Here is a 14,930-nt window from a genome sequence, read left to right on the forward strand (position 1 = left end):
GTCTCTATCCCTCCCACCCACCCCCCGCTCATGCCCCGTGTGTCTCTATCCCTCCCCCTCACCCCCCGCTCATGCCCCGTGTGTCTCTCTCCCTCCCCCCCACCCCCGCTCATGCCCCGTGTGTCTCTCTCCCTACCGCCCACCCACCCGCTCATGCCCCGTGTGTCTCTATCCCACCCACCCCCCGCTCATGCCCCGTGTGTCTCTATATCTCCCACCGACCCCGCGCTCATGCTCCGTGTGTCTCTATCTCTCCCACCCACCCCCCGCTCATGCCCCATGTGTCTCTATCCATCCCACCCACCCCCCGCTGATGCCCCGTGTGTCTCTATCCCTCCCCCTCACCCCCCGCTCATGCCCGTGTGTCTCTCTCCCTCCCCCCCACCCCCGCTCATGCCCCGTGTGTCTCTCTCCCTACCGCCCACCCACCCGCTCACGCCCCGTGTGTCTCTATCCCTCCCGCCCACCCCCCGCTCATGCCCCATGTGTCTCTCCCCTCCCTCCCCACCCCCTGCTCATGCCCCGTGTATCTCTCCCCTCCCCCCACCCCCGCTCATGCCCCGTGTGTCTCTATCCCTCCCCCCCACCCCCCGCTCATGCCCTGTGTGTCTCTATCCCTCCCGCCCACCCCCCGCTCATGCCCCGTGTGCCTCTATCCCTCCTGCCCACCCCCCGCTCATGCCCCGTGTGTCTCTCTCCATCCCCCCACCCCTGCTCATGCCCTGTGTGTCTCTCTCCCTCCCCCCCGCCCCCGTTCATGCCCCATGTGTCTCTCTCCCTCCCCACCCACACCCGCTCATGCCCCGTGTGTGTCTCGCCCTCCCACCCACCCCCCGCTCATGCCCCGTGTGTCTCTCCCCTCACCCCCTACTCATGCCCCATGTGTCTCTAGCCCTCCCACCTACCCCCCGCTCATGCCCCTAGCCCTCCCACCCACCCCCCGCTCATGCCCCGTTTGTCTCTCCCCTCCCACCCACCCCCCGTTCATGCCCCGTGTGTCTCTATGTCTCTATCCCTCCCACCCACCCCCGCTCATGCCCCGTGTGTCTCTCTCCCTCCCCCCACCCCCGATCATGCCCCGTGTGTCTCTATCCCTCCTGCCCACCCCCCGCTCATGCCCCTTGTGTCTCTATCCCTCCCGCCCACCCCTGCTCATGCCCCGTGTGTCTCTATCCCTCCCGCCCACCCCCTGCTCATGCCCCGTGTGTCTCTCTCCCTCCCCCCCACCCCCGCTCATGCCCCGTGTGTCTCTCTACCTCCCCCCCACCCCTGCTCATGGCCCTTGTGTCCCTCTCCCTGCCCCGTGTGTCTCTCTCCCCCCACCCCCGCTCATGCCCCGTGTGTCTCTATCCCTCCTGCCCACCCCCCGCTCATGCCCCTTGTGTCTCTATCCCTCCCGCCCACCCCCTGCTCATGCCCCGTGTGTCTCTATCCCTCCCGCCCACCCCCGCTCATGCCCCGTGTGTCTCTATCCCTCCCACCCACCCCCTGCTCATGCCCTGTGTTTCTCTATCCCTCCCACCCACCCCCCGCTCATGCCCCATGTTTCTCTATCCCTCCCACCCACCCCCCGCTCATGCCCCGTGTGTCTCTATCCCTCCCACCCACCCCCCGCTCATGGCCCGTGAGTCTCTATCCCTCGCACCCACCCCCCGCTCATGTCCCGTGTGTCTCTATCCCTCCCACCCACCCCCCGCTCATGCCCCGTGTGTCTCTATCCCTCACCCCCACTCATGCCCCGTGTGTCTCTCTCCCTCCCCCCACCACCGCTCATGCCCCGTGTGTCTATCTCCCTACCGGCCACCCAGCCGCAAAAGGCCCGTGTGTCTCTATCCCTCCCGCCCACCCCCCACTCATGCCCCCTGTGTCTCTCCCCCCCACCCCCTGCTCATGCCCCCTGTATCACTCCCCTCCCCCCACCCCCCTGCTCATACTTTGTGTGTCTCTATCCCTCCCACCCACCCCCCGCTCATGCCCCGTGTGTCTCTCTCCTTCCCCCCACCCCCGCTCATGCCCCGTGTGTCTCTATCCCTCCCGCCCACCCCCCGCTCATGCCCCGTGTTTCTCTATCCCTCCCGCCCACCCCCGCTCATGCCCCGTGTGTCTCTATCCCTCCCGCCCACCCCCCGCTCATGCCCCGTGTGTCTCTATCCCTCCGCCCACCCCCGCTCATGCCCCGTGTGTCTCTATCCTTCCCACCCACCGCCCGCTCATGCCCATGTGTCTCTCTCCCTCCCCCCCACCCCCGCTCATGCCCCATGTGTCTCTATCCCTCCCGCCCACCCCTGCTCATGCCCCGTGTGTCTCTATCCCTCCTGCCAACCCCCTGCTCATGCCCCGTGTGTCTCTATCCCTCCCGCCCACCCCCCGCTCATGCCCCATGTGTCTCTCTCCCTCCCCCCCACCCCCACTCATGCCCCGTGTGTCTCTCTCCCTCCCCCCACCCCTGCTCATGCCCCGTGTGTGTCTCTCCCTCCCCCCACCCCCGCTCATGCCCCATGTCGGTGGCCAGCAGAGGGCCGAGGAGCGGGATCTGCCGCAGGAACTCATGTCCGTGCGGCATGTCCGTGTTTTTGTTTGTCCCCCCCACCACCCGCTCACGCCCTGTGTGTCTCTATCCCTAACGCCCACCCCCCGCTCATGCCCCGTGTGTCTCTATCCCTCCCGCCCACCCCCCGCTAATGCCCCGTGTGTCTCTATCCCTCCCGCCCACCCCCCGCTCATGCCCCGTGTGTCTCTATCCCTACCGCCCACCCCCCGCTCATGCCCGTGTGTCTCTATCCCTCCCACCCACCACCCGCTCATGCCCTGTGTGTCTCTATCCCTCCCGCCCACCCCCCTCTCATGCCCCGTGTGTCTCTATCCCTCCCGCCCCACCCCTGCTCATGCCCCGTGTGTCTCTATCCCTCCCGCCCACCCCCCGCTCATGCCCCGTGTGTCTCTCTCCCTCTCCCCCACCCCCGCTCATGCCCCGTGTGTCTCTCTCCCTCTGCCCCACTCCCGCCCTGTGTGTCTCTATCCCTCCCGCCCACCCCCCGCTCATGCCCGTGTCTCTCTCCCTCCCCCCCACCCCCGCTCATGCCCCGTGTGTCTCTCTCCCCTCCCCCCACCCCGTTCATGCCCCGTGTGTCTCTCTCCCTCCCCCACCCCCGCTCACGCCCCGTGTGTGTCTCTCCCTCCCACCCACCCCCGCTCATGCCCCGTGTGTCTCTCCCCTCACGCCCTACTCATGCCCCATATGTCTCTAGCCCTCCCACCCACCCCCCGCTCATGCCCCGTTTGTATCTCCCCTCCCACCCACCCCCCGCTCATGCCCCGTGTGTCTCTATCCCTCCCACCCACCCCCCGCTCATGCCCTGTGTGTCTCTCTCCCTCCCCCCACCCCCGCTCATGCCCCGTGTGTCTCTATCCCTCCCGCCCACCCCCCGCTCATGCCCCGTGTGTCTCTATCCCTCCTGCCCACCCCCTGTGTGTCTCTATCCCTCCCGCCCACCCCCCGCTCATGCCTCATGTGTCTCTCTCCCTCCCCCGAACCCCGCTCATGCCCCGTGTGTCCCTCTCCCTCCCCCCACCCCTGCTCGTGCCCCGTGTGTGTCTCTCCCTCCCCCCACCCCCTCTCATGCCCCGTGTCGGTGGCCAGCAGAGGGCCGAGGAGCGGGATCTGCCGCAGGAACGCATGTCCGTGCGGCATGTCCGTGTTTTTGTTTGTCCCCCCACCACCTGCTCATGCCCCGTGTGTCTCTATCCCTCCCGCCCACCCCCGCTCATGCCCCGTGTGTCTCTATCCCTCCCGCCCACCCCCCGCTCATGCCCCGTGTGTCTCTATCCCTCCCGCCCACCCCCCGCTCATGCCCCGTGTGTCTCTATCCCTACCGCCCACCCCCTGCTCATGCCCCGTGTGTCTCTATCCCTCCCTCCCACCCCCCGCTCATGGCCCGTGTGTCTCTATCCCTCCCACCCACCACCCGCTCATGCCCCGTGTGTCTCTATCCCTCCCGCCCACCCCCCTCTCATGCCCCGTGTGTCTCTATCCCTCCCGCCCCACCCCTGCTCATGCCCCGTGTGTCTCTATATCTCCCGCCCACCCCCCGCTCATGCCCGGTGTGTCTCTCTCCCTCTCCCCCACCCCCGCTCATGCCCCGTGTGTCTCTATCCCGAAACGCCCACCCCCCGCTCATGCCCCATGTGTCTCGTCCCCCCCCACCCACCCCTGCCCCGTGTGTCTCTCCTCCTCCCCCCACCCCTCTTCATGCCCCGTGTGTCTCTCTCCCTCCCCCCACCCCGCTCATGCCCCGTGTGTGTTTCTCCCTCCCGCCCACCCCACGCTCATGCCCCATGTGTCTCTAGCCCTCCCACCCACCCCCGCTCATGCCCCGTTTGTCTCTCCCTGCCACCCACCCTCCGCTCATGCCCCGTGTGTCTCTATAACTCCCACCCACCCGCCGCTCATGCCCTGTGTGTCTTTCTCCCCTCCCCCACCCCCGCTCATGCCCCGTGTGTCTCTATCCCTCCCGCTCACCCCCCGCTCATGCCCCGTGTATCTCTATCCCTCCTGCCCACCCCCTGCTCATGCCCTGTGTGTCTCTATCCCTCCCGCCCACCCCCCGCTCATGCCTCATGTGTCTCTCGACCTCCCCCCACCCCCGCTCATGCCCCGTGTGTCTCTCTCCCTCCTACCCACCCCCCGCTCATGCCCCATGTGTCTCTATCCATCCCACCCACCCGCCGCTCATGCTCCGTGTGTCTCTATCCTGCCCTCCCACCCACCCCCCGCTCATGCCCGTGTGTCTCTATCCCTCCCGCCCAGCCCCCGCTCATGCCCTGTATGTCTCTCTCCCTCCCCCACCCCCGCTCATGCCCCGGGTGTCTCTCCCCTCACCCCTACTCATGCCCATGTGTCTCTATACCACCCACCCCCCGCTCATGCCCCTAGCCCTCCCACCCACCCCCGCTCATGCCCCGTGTGTCTCTATCCCTCTCACCCACCCCGCTCATGCCCCGTGTGTCTCTATCCCTCCCACCCACCCCCTGCTCATGCCCCGTGTGTCTCTATCCCTCCCACCCACCCCCCGCTCATGCCCCGTGTGTCTCTATCCCTCCCACCCACCCCCTGCTCATGCCCTGTGTTTCTCTATCCCTCCCACCCACCCCCCGCTCATGCCCCATGTTTCTCTATCCCTCCCACCCACCCCCCGCTCATGCCCCGTGTGTCTCTATCCCTCCCACCCACCCCCCGCTCATGGCCCGTGAGGCTCTATCCCTCCCACCCACCCCCCGCTCATGCCCCGTGTGTCTCTATCCCTCCCACCCACCCCCCGCTCATGCCCCGTGTGTCTCTATCCCTCACCCCCACCCCCACTCATGCCCCGTGTGTCTCTCTCCCTCCCCCACCACCGCTCATGCCCCGTGTGTCTATCTCCCTACCGGCCACCCAGCCGCTCATGGCCCGTGTGTCTCTATCCCTCCCGCCCACCCCCCACTCATGCCCCCTGTGTCTCTCCCCCCCACCCCCTGCTCATGCCCCGTGTATCACTCCCCTCCCCCCACCCCCCTGCTCATACTTTGTGTGTCTCTATCCCTCCCACCCACCCCCGCTCATGCCCCGTGTGTCTCTCTCCTTCCCCCCACCCCCGCTCATGCCCCGTGTGTCTCTATCCCTCCCGCCCACCCCCCGCTCATGCCCCGTGTGTCTCTATCCCTCCCGCCCACCCCCCGCTCATGCCCCGTGTGTCTCTATCCCTCCCGCCCACCCCCCGCTCAAGCCCCGTGTGTCTCTCTCCCTCCTCCTCACCCCCGCTCATGCCCGAGTGTCTCTCTCCCTCCCCCACCCCCGTTCATGCCCTGTGTGTCTCTCTCCCTCCCACACACCCCCCGCTCATGCCCCGTGTGACTCTCCCCTCACCCCCTACTCATGCCCCCATGTGTCTCTAGCCCTCCCACCCACGCCCCGCTCATGCCCCTAGGACTCCCACCCACCGCCCGCTCATGCCCCGTTTGTCTCTCCCCACCCTCCCACCCCCTGCTCATGCCCCGTGTGTCTCTATCCTTCCCACCCACCGCCCGCTCATGCCCCATGTGTCTCTCTCCCTCCCCCCCACCCCCGCTCATGCCCCGTGTGTCTCGATCCCTCCCGCCCACCCCCGCTCATGCCCCGTGTGTCTCTATCCCTCCTGCCCACCCCCTGCTCATGCCCCGTGTGTCTCTATCCCTCCCGCCCACCCCCCGCTCATGCCCCATGTGTCTCTCTCCCTCCCCCCCACCCCCGCTCATGCCCCGTGTGTCTCTCTCCCTCCCCCCACCCCTGCTCATGCCCCGTGTGTGTCTCTCCCTCCCCCCCACCCCTGCTCATGCCCCATGTCGGTGGCCAGCAGAGGGCCGAGGAGCGGGATCTGCCGCAGGAACTCATGTCCGTGCGGCATGTCCGTGTTTTTGTTTGTCCCCCCCACCACCCGCTCACGCCCCGTGTGTCTCTATCCCTAACGCCCACCCCCCGCTCATGCCCCGTGTGTCTCTATCCCTCCCGCCCACCCCCCGCTAATGCCCCGTGTGTCTCTATCCCTCCCGCCCACCCCCGCTCATGCCCCGTGTGTCTCTATCCCTACCGCCCACCCCCCCTCATGCCCCGTGTGTCTCTATCCCTCCCACCCACCACCCGCTCATGCCTGTGTGTCTCTATCCCTCCCGCCCACCCCCCTCTCATGCCCCGTGTGTCTCTATCCCTCCCGCCCCACCCCTGCTCATGCCCCGTGTGTCTCTATCCCTCCCGCCCACCCCCCGCTCATGCCCCGTGTGTCTCTCTCCCTCTCCCCCACCCCCGCTCATGCCCCGTGTGTCTCTCTCCCTCCGCCCCACTCCCGCCCCGTGTGTCTCTATCCCTCCCGCCCACCCCCCGCTCATGCCCCGTGTCTCTCTCCCTCCCCCCCACCCCGCTCATGCCCCGTGTGTCTCTCTCCCTCCCCCACCCCGTTCATGCCCCGTGTGTCTCTCTCCCTCCCCCACCCCCGCTCACGCCCCGTGTGTGTCTCTCCCTCCCACCCACCCCCGCTCATGCCCCGTGTGTCTCTCCCCTCACCCCCTACTCATGCCCCATATGTCTCTAGTCCTCCCACCCACCCCCCGCTCATGCCCCGTTTGTATCTCCCCTCCCACCCACCCCCCGATCATGCCCCGTGTGTCTCTATCCCTCCCACCCACCCCCCGCTCATGCCCTGTGTGTCTCTCTCCCTCCCCCCCACCCCCGCTCATGCCCCGTGTGTCTCTATCCCTCCCGCCCACCCCCCGCTCATGCCCCGTGTGTCTCTATCCCTCCTGCCCACCCCCTGTGTGTCTCTATCCTCCCGCCCACCCCCCGCTCATGCCTCATGTGTCTCTCTCCCTCCCCCCGAACCCCGCTCATGCCCCGTGTGTCCCTCTCCCTCCCCCCACCCCTGCTCGTGCCCGTGTGTGTCTCTCCCTCCCCCCACCCCCGCTCATGCCCATGTCGGTGGCCAGCAGAGGGCCGAGGAGCGGGATCTGCCGCAGGAACTCATGTCCGTGCGGCATGTCCGTGTTTTGTTTGTCCCCCCACCACCCGCTCATGCCCCGTGTGTCTCTATCCCCTCCCGCCCACCCCCGCTCATGCCCCGTGTGTCTCTATCCCTCCCGCCCACCCCCGCTCATGCCCCGTGTGTCTCTATCCCTCCCGCCCACCCCCCGCTCATGCCCCGTGTGTCTCTATCCCTACCGCCCACCCCCCGCTCATGCCCCGTGTGTCTCTATCCCTCCCTCCCACCCCCCGCTAATGCCCCGTGTGTCTCTATCCCTCCCACCCACCACCCGCTCATGCCCCGGGTGTCTCTATCCCTCCCGCCCACCCCCCTCTCATGCCCTGTGTGTCTCTATCCCTCCCGCCCCACCCCTGCTCATGCCCCGTGTGTCTCTATATCTCCCGCCCACCCCCCGCTCATGCCCGGTGTGTCTCTCTCCCTCTCCCCCACCCCCGCTCATGCCCCGTGTGTCTCTATCCCGAAACGCCCACCCCCCGCTCATGCCCCATGTGTCTCGTCCCCCCACCCACCCCTGCCCCGTGTGTCTCTCCTCCTCCCCCCACCCCTGTTCATGCCCCGTGTGTCTCTCTCCCTCCCCCCACCCCCGGTCATGCCCCGTGTGTGTCTCTCCTCCTCCCGCCCACCCCCGCTCATGCCCCATGTGTCTCTAGCCCTCCCACCCACCCCCCGCTCATGCCCCGTTTGTCTCTCCCCTGCCACCCACCCTCCGCTCATGCCCCGTGTGTCTCTATCCCTCCCACCCACCCCCCGCTCATGCCGTGTGTGTCTTTCTCCCTCCCCCCACCCCCGCTCATGCCCCGTGTATCTCTATCCCTCCTGCCCACCCCCTGCTCATGCCCTGTGTGTCTCTATCCCTCCCGCCCACCCCCCGCTCATGCCTCATGTGTCTCTCGACCTCCCCCCGACCCCCACTCATGCCCCGTGTGTCTCTCTCCCTCTCACCCACCCCCCGCTCATGCCCCATGTGTCTCTATCCATCCCACCCACCCGCCGCTCATGCTCCGTGTGTCTCTATCCTGCCCTCCACCCACCCCCCGCTCATGCCCCGTGTGTCTCTATCCCTCCCGCCCACCCCCCGCTCATGCCCTGTATGTCTCTCTCCCTCCCCCCACCCCCGCTCATGCCCCGGGTGTCTCTCCCCTCACCCCTACTCATGCCCCATGTGTCTCTAGCCCTCCCACCCACCCCCCGCTCATGCCCCTAGCCCTCCCACCCACCCCCTGCTCATGCCCCGTTTGTCTCTCCTCTCCCACCCACCCCCCGCTCATGTCCCGTGTGTCTCTATATCTCCCGCCCACCCCCCGCTCATGCCCGGTGTGTCTCTCTCCCTCTCCCCCCACCCCCGCTCATGCCCCGTGTGTCTCTCTCCCCTCCCCCCACTCCCGCTCACGCCCCGTGTGTCTCTATCCCGAAACGCCCACCCCCCGCTCATGCCCCGTGTGTCTTCCCCCACAACCCACCCCTGCTCATGCCCCGTGTGTCTCTCCTCCTCCCCCACCCCTGTTCATGCCCCGTGTGTCTCTCTCCCTCCCCCACCCCCGCTCATGCCCCGTGTGTGTCTCTCCCTCCCGCCCACCCCCCGCTCATGCCCCGTGTGTCTCTCCCTCACCCTCTACTCATGCCCCATATGTCTCTAGCCCTCCCACCCACTCCCCGCTCATGTCCCGTTTGTCTCTCCCCTGCCACCCACCCTCCGCTCATGCCCTGTGTGTCTCTATCCCTATCTCCCACCCCCCGCTCATGCCCTGTGTGTCTTTCTCCCTCCCCCCAAAGCCCCGCTCATGCCCTGTGTGTCTCTATCCCTCCCGCCCACCCCCCGCTCATGCCCTGTGTATCTCTATCCCTCCTGCCCACCCCCTGCTCATGCCCTGCGTGTCTCTATCCCTCCCGCCAACCCCCCCGCTCATGCCTCATGTGTCTCTCTCCCTCCCCCCACCCCCGCGTGTCTCTCTCCCTCCCACCCACCCCCCGCTCATGCCCATGTGTCTCTATCCATCCCACCCACCCGCCGCTCATGCTCCGTGTGTCTCTATCCCTCCCTCCCACTCCCGCTCACGCCCCGTGTGTCTCTATCCCGAACGCCCACCCCCCGCTCATGCCCCGTGTGTCTTCCCCCACCACCCACCCCTGCTCATGCCCCGTGTGTCTCTCCTCCTCCCCACCCCTGTTCATGCCCCGTGTGTCTCTCTCCCTCCCCCCACCCCCGCTCATGCCCCGTGTGTGTCTCTCCCTCCCGCCCACCCCCGCTCATGCCCCGTGTGTCTCTCCCCTCACCCTCTACTCATGCCCCATATGTCTCTAGCCCTCCCACCCACTCCCCGCTCATCCCGTTTGTCTCTCCCCTGCCACCCACCCTCCGCTCATGCCCTGTGTGTCTCTATCCCTATCTCCCACCCCCCGCTCATGCCCTGTGTGTCTTTCTCCCTCCCCCCAAAGCCCGCTCATGCCCTGTGTGTCTCTATCCCTCCCGCCCACCCCCGCTCATGCCCTGTGTATCTCTATCCCTCCTGCCCACCCCCTGCTCATGCCCTGTGTGTCTCTATCCCTCCCGCCGACCCCCCGCTCATGCCTCATGTGTCTCTCTCCCTCCCCCCCACCCCCGCGTGTCTCTCTCCCTCCCACCCACCCCCCGCTCATGCCCCATGTGTCTCTATCCATCCCACCCACCCGCCGCTCATGCTCCGTGTGTCTCTATCCCTCCCTCCCACCCACCCCCCGCTCATGCCCCGTGTGTCTCTATCCCTCCCGGCCACCCCCCGCTCATGCCCTGTATGTCTCTCTCCCTCCCCCCACCCCGCTCATGCCCCGGGTGTCTCTCCCCTCACCCCTACTCATGCCCCATGTGTCTCTAGCCCTCCCACCCACCCCCCGCTCATGCCCCTAGCCCTCCCACCCACCCCCCGCTCATGCCCCGTTTGTCTCTCCCCTCCCACCCACCCCCCGCTCATGTCCCGTGTGTCTCTCTCCCTCCCCCACCCCCGCTCATGCCCCGTGTGTCTCTGTCCCTCCCGCCCACCCCCCGCTCATGCCCCGTGCATCTCTATCCCTCCCGCCCACCCCCTGCTCATGCCCCATGTGTCTCTATCATTCCCGCCCACCCCCTGCTCATGCCCCGTGTGTCTCTCTCCCTCCCCCCCACCCCCTGCTCATGCCCCGTGTGTCTCTCTCCCTCCCCCCACCCCCGCTCATGCCCCATGTGTCTCTATCCCTCCTGCCCACCCCCCGCTCATGCCCCGTGTGTCTCTATCCCTCCCACCCACCCCCACTCATGCCCCATGTGTCTCTATCCCTCCCACCCACCCCCCGCTCATGCCCCGTGTGTCTCTATCCCTCCCACCCAGCCCCCGCTCATGCCCCATTTGTCTCTATCCCTCCAACCCCACCCCCCGCTCATGCCCCGTGTGTCTCTATCCCACCCACCCCCCGCTCATGCCCCGTGTGTCTCTATATCTCCCACCGACCCCGCGCTCAGGGCCCGTGTGTCTCTATCTCTCCCACCCACCCCCGCTCATGCCCCATGTGTCTCTATCCCATCCCCCTCACCCCCCGCTCATGCCCCGTGTGTCTCTCTCCCTCCCCCCCACCCCCGCTCATGCCCCGTGTGTCTCTCTCCCTACCGCCCACCCACCCGCTCACGCCCCGTGTGTCTCTATCCCTCCTGCCCACCCCCCGCTCATGCCCCATGTGTCTCTCCCCTCCCTCCCCACCCCTGCTCATGCCCCGTGTATCTCTCCCCTCCCCCCACCCCCGCTCATGCCCCGTGTGTCTCTATCCCTCCCACCCACCCCCCGCTCATGCCCTGTGTGTCTCTATCCCTCCCGCCCACCCCCCGCTCATGCCCCGTGTGCCTCTATCCCTCCTGCCCACCCCCCGCTCATGCCCCGTGTGTCTCTCTCCCTCCCCCCACCCCTGCTCATGCCCTGTGTGTCTCTCTCCCTCCCCCCCGCCCCCGTTCATGCCCCATGTGTCTCTCTCCCTCCCCACCCACACCCGCTCATGCCCCGTGTGTGTCTCGCCCTCCCACCCACCCCCCGCTCATGCCCCGTGTGTCTCTCCCCTCACCCCCTACTCATTCCCCATGTGTCTCTAGCCCTCCCACCTACCCCCGCTCATGCCCCTAGCCCTCCCACCCACCCCTCGCTCATGCCCCGTTTGTCTCTCCCCTCCCACCCACCCCCCGTTCATGCCCCGTGTGTCTCTATGTCTCTATCCCTCCCACCCACCCCCGCTCATGCCCCGTGTGTCTCTCTCCCTCCCCCCACCCCCGCTCATGCCCCGTGTGTCTCTATCCCTCCTGCCCACCCCCCGCTCATGCCCCTTGTGTCTCTATCCCTCCCGCCCACCCCCTGCTCATGCCCCGTGTGTCTCTATCCCTCCCGCCCACCCCCTGCTCATGCCCCGTGTGTCTCTCTCCCTCCCCCCACCCCCGCTCATGCCCCGTGTGTCTCTCTACCTCCCCCCACCCCCGCTCATGGCCCTTGTGTCCCTCGCCCTGCCCCGTGTGTCTCTCTCCCCCCACCCCCGCTCATGCCCCGTGTGTCTCTATCCCTCCTGCCCACCCCCCGCTCATGCCCCTTGTGTCTCTATCCCTCCCGCCCACCCCCTGCTATGCCCCGTGTGTCTCTATCCCTCCCGCCCACCCCCCGCTCATGCCCCCTGTGTCTCTATCCCTCCCACCCACCCCCTGCTCATGCCCTGTGTTTCTCTATCCCTCCCACCCACCCCCGCTCATGCCCCATGTTTCTCTATCCCCTCCCACCCACCCCCCGCTCATGCCCCGTGTGTCTCTATCCCTCCCACCCACCCCCCGCTCATGGCCCGTGAGTCTCTATCCCTCCCACCCACCCCCCGCTCATGCCCCGTGTGTCTCTATCCCTCCCACCCACCCCCCGCTCATGCCCCGTGTGTCTCTATCCCTCACCCCCACCCCCACTCATGCCCCGTGTGTCTCTCTCCCTCCCCCCACCACCGCTCATGCCCCGTGTGTCTATCTCCCTACCGGCCACCCAGCCGCTCATGGCCCGTGTGTCTCTATCCCTCCAGCCCACCCCCCACTCAAGCCCCCTGTGTCTCTCCCCCCACCCCCTGCTCATGCCCCGTGTATCACTCCCCTCCCCCCATCCCCCTGCTCATACTTTGTGTGTCTCTATCCCTCCCACCCACCCCCCGCTCATGCCCCGTGTGTCTCTCTCCTTCCCCCCACCCCCGCTCATGCCCCGTGTGTCTCTATCCCTCCCGCCCACCCCCGCTCATGCCCCGTGTGTCTCTATCCCTAACGCCCACCTCCCGCTCATGCCCCGTGTGTCTCTATCCCTCCCGCCCACCCCCCGCTAATGCCCCGTGTGTCTCTATCCCTCCCCGCCCACCCCCCGCTCATGCCCGTGTGTCTCTATCCCTACCGCCCACCCCCCGCTCATGCCCCGTGTGTCTCTATCCCTCCCACCCACCACCCGCTCATGCCCTGTGTGTCTCTATCCCTCCCGCCCACCCCCCTCTCATGCCCCGTGTGTCTCTATCCCTCCCGCCCCACCCCTGCTCATGCCCCGTGTGTCTCTATCCCTCCCGCCCACCCCCCGCTCATGCCCCTGTGTCTCTCTCCCTCTCCCCCACCCCCGCTCATGCCCCGTGTGTCTCTCTCCCTCCGCCCCACTCCCGCCCCGTGTGTCTCTATCCCTCCCGCCCACCCCCCGCTCATGCCCCGTGTCTCTCTCCCTCCCCCCCACCCCGCTCATGCCCCGTGTGTCTCTCTCCCTCCCCCACCCCGTTCATGCCCCGTGTGTCTCTCTCCCGCCCCCCACCCCCGCTCACGCCCCGTGTGTGTCTCTCCCTCCCACCCACCCCCGCTCATGCCCCGTGTGTCTCTCCCCTCACCCCCTACTCATGCCCCATATGTCTCTAGCCCTCCCACCCACCCCCCGCTCATGCCCCGTTTGTATCTCCCTCCCACCCACCCCCCGCTCATGCCCCTTGTGTCTCTATCCCTCCCGCCCACCCCCCGCTCGAGCCCCGTGTGTCTCTCTCCCTCCTCCTCACCCCCGCTCATGCCCGAGTGTCTCTCTCCCTCCCCGCACCCCCGTTCATGCCCCGTGTGTCTCTCTCCCTCCCCAACACCCCCCGCTCATGCCCCGTGTGACTCTCCCCTCACCCCCTACTCATGCCCCATGTGTCTCTAGCCCTCCCACCCACGCCCCGCTCATGCCCTAGGACTCCCACCCACCGCCCGCTCATGCCCCGTTTGTCTCTCCCCACCCTCCCACCCCCTGCTCATGCCCCGTGTGTCTCTATCCTTCCCACCCACCGCCCGCTCATGCCCCATGTGTCTCTCTCCCTCCCCCCCACCCCCGCTCATGCCCCGTGTGTCTATCCCTCCCGCCCACCCCCGCTCATGCCCCGTGTGTCTCTATCCCTCCTGCCCACCCCCTGCTCATGCCCCGTGTGTCTCTATCCCTCCCGCCCACCCCCGCTCATGCCCCATGTGTCTCTCTCCCTCCCCCCACCCCCGCTCATGCCCCGTGTGTCTCTCTCCCTCCCCCCACCCCTGCTCATGCCCCGTGTGTGTCTCTCCCTCCCCCCCACCCCCGCTCATGCCCCATTCGGTGGCCAGCAGAGGGCCGAGGAGCGGGATCTGCCGCAGGAACTCATGTCCGTGCGGCATGTCCGTGTTTTTGTTGTCCCCCCCACCACCCGCTCACGCCCCGTGTGTCTCTATCCCTAACGCCCACCCCCCGCTCATGCCCCGTGTGTCTCTATCCCTCCCGCCCACCCCCCGCTAATGCCCCGTGTGTCTCTATCCCTCCCGCCCACCCCCCGCTCATGCCCCGTGTGTCTCTATCCCTACCGCCCACCCCCCGCTCATGCCCCGTGTGTCTCTATCCCTCCCACCCACCACCCGCTCATGCCCTGTGTGTCTCTATCCCTCCCGCCCACCCCCCTCTCATGCCCCATGTGTCTCTATCCCTCCCGCCCCACCCCTGCTCATGCCCCGTGTGTCTCTATCCCTCCCGCCCACCCCCCGCTCATGCCCCGTGTGTCTCTATCCCTAACGCCCACCCCCCGCTCATGCCCCGTGTGTCTCTATCCCTCCCGCCCACCCCCGCTAATGCCCCGTGTGTCTCTATCCCTCCCGCCCACCCCCCGCTCATGCCCCGTGTGTCTCTATCCCTACCGCCCACCCCCCGCTCATGCCCCGTGTGTCTCTATCCCTCCCACCCACCACCCGCTCATGCCCTGTGTGTCTCTATCCCTCCCGCCCACCCCCCTCTCATGCCCCGTGTGTCTCTATCCTCCCGCCCCACCCCTGCTCATGCCCCGTGTGTCTCTATCCCTCCCGCCCCACCCCCCGCTCATGCCCCGTGTGTCTCTCTCCCTCTCCCCCACCCCCGC

The sequence above is a fragment of the Ambystoma mexicanum genome, chromosome 12 (assembly GCF_040938575.1).
Source record: "Ambystoma mexicanum isolate Mex_15411 chromosome 12, UKY_AmexF1_1, whole genome shotgun sequence".
NCBI classification, from domain to species: Eukaryota; Metazoa; Chordata; class Amphibia; order Caudata; family Ambystomatidae; genus Ambystoma; species Ambystoma mexicanum.